Genomic DNA, 10,528 nt, shown 5'->3' with positions numbered 1-10,528 from the left:
GTGAGTGCTCTTTAAACAGCTTCTGGCTGGGTGTTTTAGGGCGGTAGAGGAAGAGGAACCCTGAGCTGGATGTTTGTGTCTTTTACACCATCAGTAGCTGCTTAGTAATGAGAGGAACCTTAATTACACCCTGAAGGTGTCAGAGGTGTGATTACACATGGGATTCTTTCTTAATAACTGTGGATTTAAACTCAGTTTTAAACTCAGAAAGTGAGTTCTTTCTAACTATGCTACCATAGACTTAAAATTAACTACAAATAGTGTTCAGTTTATAAAGGATGGGGTTTTTTCCTTAAGTTTTCTAAAGTTTTTTCATCTGAGTAAAACGGCTCAGCTTTCATGCTGAGGTACCCGAGGTGGTCTCTCGTCAGAAAAAATATTGTGTTGCCAAGTGAAACTGCTTGTTCTTTAGAACTCATCTCCCTGTAGCAGACTCTGAATAGACAACCAGGGAGAAAATTCCTATTTTTCTTAATGTCTTCAGTGGCTGCTCTATTTCCAAGGAATGCAGGTTTGCCCCTACAATTAATAATTGCAGCATCTTCCTCTAAAGAAAGGCCTCTCCTGGTCTGAGATAAAATTATGCCTGTAAATTGCATTATATCTGAACCAGAAGCTGGCCCTAGTGCTTTAATATCAGTGGTATCTCTTAATCAAAGTTCTGTCGCTGAAATATAAATTAGTTCTAAATTGCATAGTATAAAATTTGTTATCCTTTAATGAATAAGAAATTATGTACATATGGGAATTTCAAAACATACTGCGCTTTTCAATTTCGGTATAAATCATATGCAGATTTTCTTTCTTTTTCTGGACATTTGTTGGTGGCAGGGGTGCTTTTTTCCTAAGTGTTGGGGAAGTGTTGTAATGAAACAAGTATTTCATCCTGGGTTCTAATGTGAACAGCTGTATCTTCTCCACTAACTCTCTCCTAAATAATCCCAAATTATCTGACTGCAGTTAAATCATCTTTCAAGCTTGCATTTCTCCTTGAGGATTCCTGGCTAATGGTTGGTGTCCTAGGGAGAAAATGGTCTGTAGGAGAGGATCACAGGAGCAGCACAGTGCTATTGCCAATAGGATCATTTGCTCACTGGTTTTTGAGAAGGACTTTGGGTCAGCTCTTCATGAAAAGGTCCCTGAAGTGTCCATGAAGCCACAAAGATCCTGCCACGTGTGGGATAACCATGAAAGACACCACATCAGCAAACCTGGGGTGCTGGGAATCGTTCTGATGCCTTGGGAAGGCTGACCTGAAACAGAGACTGGACAGAGCTGGAGAATAAAGTAGATATTTATTGAAAGGCCGTTAGGGTACACCTTGGCAGGACAGGGCCTGACCAGGGCTACACCAGAGGTGGACCATAAATGGTCACAAAATGGACAAACGGTCATGAGGTCTCACACTTTTATAAGTTTTGGTGCATTTGCATATTGGGGTTTGATTGTCCAATTCCAGCTTCAGGTTGTGAGGTCCCATCCTTCTTGTTCCTCCCTCCAGCCCACCCTTGTTTGTGCTTTTGGGTCTGAAAGTTGTCCTTGGTGTCCATCAGGAAAAGGATTTGCTTTGTCTCCCTGCTCTGTGCAGAGCTGAGTGACACTGACTGTGAGACTCAGAACTGCACCCCTGGGCAGCGCAGAATCTGAAAATATGAAAGATAAAACTTAAGGCATCAGTTCAGTGCTGAAGGAGCCCAGCTGGGCTGCTTGGCTTCATCACAAAGGTCATGAAAAGCTCTGTGGAAGCACAGGGACCTGTGGAAAATCAAAGTATTGTGATGTTTAGGTCCATCTATCCAGCCAGGAACAGGTTCCCCACGGAAATGGTCACAGCCCCAAACTTGCCAAAATTAAAAAGTGCTTGAACAATGTTTCCAGGCAGAGGTTGAGATCCTTGGGGGGGTCCTGTGCAGGGATGGGAGCTGGACTTCGATGGTTCTTCTGGGTCTCTTCCAACTCAAGGTCTTCTACGATCCGAAAAAAAAAAAAAATCATGGTTTTATTGCTTTTTAATTTATAAAATTCTGAAAATTGTTGTAGAGAATATTTCTCTGCTGTGCAGAATCCTGTACCTGTCTGAAAAGACAATTAATTTAAATTCAAATAGAACATTAAAAAAAAATATTTAACAACATCAGAATTTAATGGACAGCAGTTTAAACCAACTTTTCAAAGTCAGCAAGACTGCACTCTGTGATGGTGTGTCACAGGTTCTGAAAACCACCTCAGAGCGAGATTTGATGAGAATTGATTGTAGCCTTATCACTGTGAAATTGTTATCAGATAGGAGCTAACTCATGCCAGGTGTTTGTTTATCTGGGTTAGATAAAGCTGCAGAGCCTTCGTCACCTGGATGCAAAAATGAGAATCACAGAATCACAGAAACACAGAATGTGTAGGTTGGAGGAGACCTTCAAGATCATTGAGTCCAACCCAGCCCTAACACCTCAACTAGGTCATGGTATCAAGTGCCACATCCAGTTTCCTTTTAAACACATCCAGGGATGGTGATTCCACCACCTTCCCGGGCAGACTATTCCAGTATTTAATCACTCTTTCAGTTAAAAACTTCTTCCTAATATCCAACCTATATTTCCCTTGACGCAGCTTGAGACTGTGTCCTCTCATTCTGTCAGATGCTGCCTGGAGAAAGGGACCAACCCCCAGCTGTCTACAACCACCCTTCAGAAAGTTGTGGAGAGTGATAAGGTCACCTCTGAGTCTCCTTTTCCCCAGGCTAAACAACCCAGCTCCCTCAGTCGTTCTTCATGTGGCTTGTTTTCCAAGTCCCTCACCAACTTTGTTGCCCTTCTCTGGACACGTTCAAGCATCTCAACGTCCTTCCTAAACTGAGGGGACCAGAACGGGACACAATACTCAAGGTGTGGCCTCACCAGTGCCGAGTACAGGGGCAGAATGACCTCCCTGCTCCTGCTGGCCACACCATTCCTGATCCAGGCCAGGATGCCACTGGCCCTCTTGGCCACCTGGGCACACTGCTGGCTCATGATCAGCTGGCTGCTGACCAGAACCCCCAGGTCCCTTTCCTCCCGGGCACTGCCCAGTCACACTGTCCCCAGCCTATAATGCTGCAGGGGGTTATTGTGGCCGAAGTGAAGGACTCGACACTTGGACTCATTAAACTTCATTTTTTTGGACTCTGCCCATTGACCCAGCTGTTCCAGATCTCTCTGCAGAGCCATCCTGTCTTCCAAGCGGTCGACACACGCTCCCAGCTTAGTGTCATCTGCAAATTTACTAATGAAAGATTCGATACCCTCATCCATGTCATCAATGAAAATATTGAACAGAACTGGCCCCAGCACAGACCTCCCTGAGGGACACCACTGGTGACTGTCCCCAGCTGGATGCAGCACCATTCCCCACCACTCTCTGGACCCGGCCTTGCAGCCTGTTCCTAACCCAGCGAAGAGTGCTCCTGTCCAAGCCCTGGGCTGCCAGCTTTTCCAGGAGAATACTGTGGGAGACAGTGTCAAACGCCTTGCTAAAGTCCAAATAGACAACATCCACAGCCCTTCCTGCACCCACCAGGTGGGTCACCTGGTCATAAAAGGAGATCAGGTTGATAAGAAGATCCCTTCATGGCCAGAAGTGTCAGGGGATGAGGCAGAGCTTGTTAGAAGGGAAGAAAAAGTTGAATTTTGATGCATTTTGAGGAGGAAAAAAAAAAATGGAACTCTCACCTTGTTGTTTTTTGTTTGTTTGTTTGTTTGTTTGTTGTTTATGCTTTCAATTTAAATGTGTTTACTCCGAGTTTGCACACAGTGTGAATCCAGTGTAGTAATGCTGTTGTACATTCCTGGGAATGAGCAGGAAATGTACTTGTGGAAGGGATTAATATTTGTTCATTCATGCTGTGCTGACAGTGGCAAAAACTCGTTAACAGAGTCAGAAAAATGAAAAGCACTGAGGAAAAAGAGGACAAATAAAATTATAATTTTCTGGTGTAATTTTCTAACTTCTCTCCTAAAGGCTTTAATTCTCATGTCTTTTTTGTCACTATGATCTAATGAGGGGAAGATTGTGAATGATGAGAAATTATGAAACTGGGCTATCAGCAGAGTGGTGGACGTATACTTCCAAATCCAGTTTCTGGCACTGTGGATTATTAGATTACAACTGGAATTTGGTGCCCGAATTACACAACACCAGCTATTCTCACGTGGGTGGTGTCACCTACCAGAGTTTAAACAACTGTCCTTTGATAGGTAAAACATAATATGGGTAAAAGCTATCCCTCAAATCCTTACAGATCACCACATTGCATCAGAAGTCAAAATGCAGATTTATTCCAGAGAAAAATGTTTTTTCCCTTATATAGTAATACATTAAAAACTGAACACGTAAAAACCCGAAGATCTATTTAGATTCTAAAATTTCCATTACTTTGTGTTTTAAGAGCATAAATGAAGCCGTAGAGAGCTGTACTTTATTCTGCATGAATTGTAATGCTCACGGTTGTTCATTTAATAACCCCAGACACTAGCCAGAGATGTCTTTAAAAAAAAAATAAAGTCTGAGTATTTTAAAATATCCCATGTGCTCCATAAATGTAATTAAAGAATTGTAAATTAGTTCTCAAAGCAGAGACTTTTTCCCGTCCATGTTTATGAAGTATAGAGGACTAAAATTTGGTTAAATTGTATTTAAAAATATATAAAAATATAGTGACATGATTTCTGTAAATGCTTATATTTTTATAAAACATTTAATAAAGTAGAGGCTAAGCTGTTTTATGAACAATTGAGGTTAGAGGAATGACTAGTTATTATTTTTCTGAGAAAATATCTTTTATAAAATTCAACAATTCTTGAACCCACATTACTTGCAGAAGCATCACCTACTCCTGCTTGCTCCTTCCATTTCTTTCTCATACAGAAAAACTACTTGATTAATTAAACTACCACAACACATTTGTCTTGATGTGTCCATCTCCTTTTCCAATCTCATTATGTTCAGGTGCTGGATGACACCAGTGGCAAATTCCTGACATTTCATTTTGTGTCCTGTCAGCACCCATGGAAAGCAAAGGAAAAAAAAAAAAAAAAAAAAAAAAAAAAAAAAAAAAAAAAAAGAAAGAAAAAAGAAAGGAAAAAAAAAAAGGCAGATTTGGTTAACCATAGGTTTTCTTAGGCAGTTTGTAAAAATAAGGTGCAAAGGAATGTGTTTTGGGTTTTTTTTTGTTCTTCTGAGAGCAATTATACACGAATTTGATGTTTTGGGGGCTTTATCACATGGAATAAAGTGCTGAGATCCCTACAGAAAATTTCTTTGTGCCCTCTAGAAATATGTCAGAAGAATATCCCAAATTTAGCAGAGCTGGATGGTGCTGCCTCACTGAGATGGATTATCTTTTACAAGTCCTTCCAGCTTTGCTGTGGTGCTTGAACATTAAAACCAAAATAATTTTAAAAAATTTAAATAAAAACAAATGAACAAACAACTTAAAAAACCAAACCAAACAAACAAACAAACAAACCAAAAAAAAAAAAAAACCAGCTGTCTCTCCTCACTTGGATAGCACACTTCCAGCCAGCTACATCCTGAGAGCAGAGGGACATCTTGTGCTTATTCTCTCCTGGTGATTTGTATTTCATGATGCCCTGACTCGATGAGCCAATGCTTTGTTTGTTGAGCAGTGATGAATGCTGTGGGTGCTTTGTTTAGGAAGTTGAATTATTAATTCATCGTACACAGAGTTAGATCCCAAACAAAGCCTGGAGCTCAGAGCTCCCTAGTTTTGAGGAGGTTTATAAACAGGTTCTGCTAATCTGAAAAGATTAGCTGCCTTGTTATTAGAGGTAAATAAATACTTAACTTCGGAATAATTCTCTCTCCTTTCTAATCCAGGAGAAGGTTATAATGCCCTTTCTGACTAAGTTTTCTTATGAGTATCTCCTCTGTGTATCTCTCCTGCCTGCCAGAATTCAAGAAGGTTTTGGACAAAGCCATCAGACACCTGGTGGGAGCCTTGGGCTGTCCTGTGCAGGGCCAGGAGCTGGAATTTGAGGATCCCAGTGGGTCCGTTCCAGCTGAGGATATTCTTTGTCCATTCAGTTCCCATCAGGTTTGCTGTGTGTGCTTTCCCAGGCAGAAAGTCAGGCCCCAGTAAAGTCTGGATTTCCAGCAGCTCTGACTTGGGGCCTGGAGACACTTTTGGGTAGCTCAAGCACCAGCGGTAAAAATCTCCCCAATATCATCCAGAGAGTGAAACGTGAAAATGTTTGCAAAGATAACTATTGAATTAGGAAATTTGCCTCTTTCTGCTGCCAGCAGGGACTGAGGATTTCACAGAGACAAAATCTCACCCCAAGTCATCCTAAAGGAGATGATCTCTGTCATAGCTTCAGCATGCCCCTGAGATTTATTTTTCCTATTTTGTTTTCTCAGATTTTTTCTACAACTACTGAATATTATTCATTAACAGAAACTTTGTCTGAGAACAGTAATAAAAAAAAAAAGTGTGCTGGGCAAACTCAAAGGTTTGTTTAGTCCCCAGGATCCTGTCTCTGTCCATGGTGACCAAGGAGGAGTGAGAAAATGCTGTGCCTGTCTCACACCTTCTGTTCTCATGGCGAGAACTCGCAGAACTCCAATCCATGTCCTGTGCTGCAAGGTTGCAGGCCTTAGAATGAGTTTGAATCAAGTAGGGTGTTAATTTCCCTATTCATCCATCATATAAATCCATGCTGCCATGGCTGGATGGCTTTAAAAATCATAAAAATTACATAAACCTCACCATACTGAGATATTTTCCCTGCTTATGTTTTTTGTTTAGTTACTGGTTCAAGGTTTTGTGTATTTTTAGATCATTAAATCTGAGTAAGGCTTAAATATACCTAATGACTGGTTAAATTGGCTTTAGGGCATTTGTGTCAACAAGGAACAAAATTATATTAAAGAATAGAATAAGTAGATTGAGACAGCTCAAATGGTCAATATGATGAAAATTACTCAAAGAAAGCAATTAAAACTCCAATCCATGTCTAAATTTCTATTGGTTGTTAGTACAGAGAATCATTTTACATCATTTTTACATTACACCTTTTACAGATTTGATTGTAGGATACTGCATGATCAGGGGTACTGTAGCAGAGTGTCTTGTCAATAGATAATTATAAAAACAAATATATCATCATGCTAAAATAAAATGCAAATCCCAATCAGCTTTTTTCCAAGCTGTTAAAATGGCCAGAAAAGATGGGAGGGGAAAAAGCTGCAATCTGCAGATAAATTAATCTTACAGCCTGCAAGTTTCTATACATTTCTGTGATGAAGATATAAATTTAAATACTATAGTTTTTGGTTACACCCTGCTGTAAATTGAAGCATGAAAGAAAACAAAAGAGAATATTTGAGAGGAGTTCTGCAAAGATTAAAATTAGCTTAATATTAACTTAGTATTTGAGCTACAGAGCCTTGCAGAAGGATGCTTATATTATTTAGTATGACTACAATATTGTTTAGTAAACCACAATACCTTTACTCATGTCATGAGGTCAAAAAACAATAGACTAAAATTACCATTTCTTACCTTTTTTTTTTTTTTTTAATGGATTTGGACACTAAGGGGGCCCATAGAGCAGAACTCCTTGATTGGGCCCACAATCACCTCTGAATTTATTTGTTTATTTTCCTTAATGGAAGTTTCGCAGCGTTCATGATCTGATCTCATCTATTCAAACACAGAGTATGAAAGGCTTGAACCTGCAGGAATATCAGGCAGCATCCAAACAAATGATACATGAATTATGCATATCACAATAAAGCTTGTATTGATATCTCTTTAAACTGTGTTATAAGACACTGGAAAATCCAGGACATGGGCTATGTGTGTAGAGAACATGCATATTTTACCAGCTCTGGAGCTGTGTGAAAACCACGTGCATCACTTTGGGTCTTATTATGGCAAGTCAAGAGTGGAGCAGAAAAATTGTAGCCCTGTGGAAACTGAGAGGGTGGTTCCAAACCAGAGACCAAAATGTGGAAATTCGTGTGCCATGAGCCCCTGGGGAAGGAGCTGCTGCTGATAAATTAGCAAAACATTTAGGAAACACTGATGCTTAATATTTTTGTTTGAGGAGCAATGTGTTTTCTGAATCATTGCATTAATTTTAGAATCTTGATTAAGATACTTCTACGGTAATGGAACAGATTATCTGCATTTTATGCCAAATAACTGATTATGCTTTCTTGTAATTCATGTATTGTGAGACAAAAACTCTTTTGGTATCTGAGAGCAGTCTAGATTGTTTAGCCTGACTTGTTTGATGTTACCTGTTGATTTTAGGGTGCGTGGAGGTGGAAATAGGAGTAGAACTTTAAGCAATATCAAGGAAGAGGAGTTGGCAAAAAAAACCCCAATCATGCCATTTGTCCACTGCATGAAGTAATTTTTGTTCCATTCTTCCTACACTTCTGCATATTGCTGATAAAAATACAGAAAATGCATCCAGTCATGAAGAAAGAAAATTTACTCTATGAAATAACACCAACAAAAAGTTGGATTTTATGTGCTATTCTATTAAGACAGAAAATATTATCCTCCAGAAGAGAGATTACTGCTAAAATTCAATAGTTTTGAGTGTTTAATGCTTTCAATTAATGGTATTAACTTGAACTCTAATCTTGGGAATATTGTGTTTCAGTTTTCCTTCAACACATTTTTTCCACCACTGTTCTGGTTGTTCCTACCCTGCGACCAGTCTGGATTGGGTTGCAAGAAGAATTTCTGCTCAGAATCCCTGTGTTTAAATAAAAAATAATTCTGCACCTCTTAATTATTTTTTATTATGTATATGGAATATACTGGCCGTGGGAATTTACATTTCTTTGTACAAAATGTAGCATTTGAAGCTTTTTCTTTCTTTCTTTCTTTTTTTCTTTCTTTCTTTCTTTCTTTCTTTCTTTCTTTCTTTCTTTCTTTCTTTCTTTCTTTCTTTTTTTTTTTTTTTCTTTTGGGCAGGACAGAGCCCAGGTGGTCATCCTGGAAATCAGGATTTCTGTCTTCCACGGGTTGTGTCTGGATGGCATTGGAACAGTTCTGCAGGAAATGGTTAAAACATTCCAGCTTGTCTACTAGGAAAAAGAAAGAAGATATTTGGAATATTCCTCTGACTTGCATTTGGAATAATAATTGGGTATATATTTCCTGATTTGTTTGAGATGCAATAGTTCTGTGTTGGAGTAGAATTATAGGAGAAAGCCAATTAACCTTTATAAACATAATTCATTAGGCTCGCAAGGCACAACAAACACTTAAGGAAAAACAAGCCACTGGTAGCATGCAAAGGCTGGCACCTTCCTTTTTGTGATATGCAGAAGAGGACCAGCTTTAAGAGATGTCTTTACAGCGGTGGCAACAAAATGAGTCAAAGCTTTATTTTGATTATGCCTGCCAATTTTTCATCACTTCTGTACAGGCTTTTTGAATCTTGATTTTCGGCTCTGGATTTGATTTTCCTCCAGTATGGAAAAGTTGATTTATTTTAGAGCAAATTTATTTTCTGTTCACCTGGTTTACCCAATGAAATCTGGGCAGATTGGATTTCAGTCGTAGCTCAGTCACAGGAACAAAATGATGTGCACCTCTCTTCATAATGGTCATGAATACGTCTCCTGACATCTATTTCCTTTACACCTTTTTTTTTTATGGTTTTCTCCTCATTACCTCGATTTCCTCAGCGAAGTCCAGAAAATAATATCAGTAGGTTTTATATTGTGCCATGTAAAATTGTGCCATTAAAATGGAACTCCACAGGATGTGGGTGACATAAGCAGGGATGTGGAACAACATTTTGACTCCTGTGAATGAGCCTCATTTTGGAAAACAGCTCCTTCTGTGTCCTTCTGATCCTGGTTCTTTACCTGAGAGTTCTTCTGACTCATGAAAATAATAGAGGCAGTGGTTCAGAGGGTGCAGATGTTTTACCCATTATATGAATTTTAAACCAAACTAATGTAGACTGAATCATCCGCATGACTGAAATGCCAATTTTATATTTCTTTAATGTGTTTTTTCTCTTGGAATAATTTTTCCTGGCATTTAACTTTGCATCTGATGTTGCTGGAATTGAGTTTTCTTTGTTTGCATCCCCTAACATGAATGTAAATGTGTCATCCTGCGAGTTTGCACAAAATGAGTACATGTTTTCTGAGCATTTAGTGCTATTGGAGCTTTTGTGTGTCAGGTGAGAAGCCTTTTTAAAAGCACTGAGAGCAATAAAAAATGAAGAAAGGCTTTTTCAGAGTATTTATTTTACTTATTAATGAAAATAGCAAGTCTCTCCTGTAGCTTTTTGTTTTGGCCTTTAACTTTTCATTAATTTCCTCTGTGAAACAAGCTTGTTCAAAGAATTAGTGCTAAACAGCCTCAAATTGCATTCAAAATTAATGTATTTTTACGTTTGATGTTTAATGTACTACTGCTATCAAAACCTTGACCTCTGCCAGGGGCATTATCAGGCTGGCAGCTGTGTGATAATGAGGGGAGCTTGGTGGATTTACA

The sequence above is a fragment of the Chamaea fasciata genome, unplaced genomic scaffold (genome assembly GCF_029207755.1).
Source record: "Chamaea fasciata isolate MVZ Bird 193981 ecotype frontalis unplaced genomic scaffold, bChaFas1.0.hap1 SCAF_4, whole genome shotgun sequence".
NCBI lineage: Eukaryota > Metazoa > Chordata > Aves > Passeriformes > Sylviidae > Chamaea > Chamaea fasciata.
The sequence above is the reverse complement of the archived record's forward strand: the minus strand, read 5'-3'. Positions refer to the sequence as shown.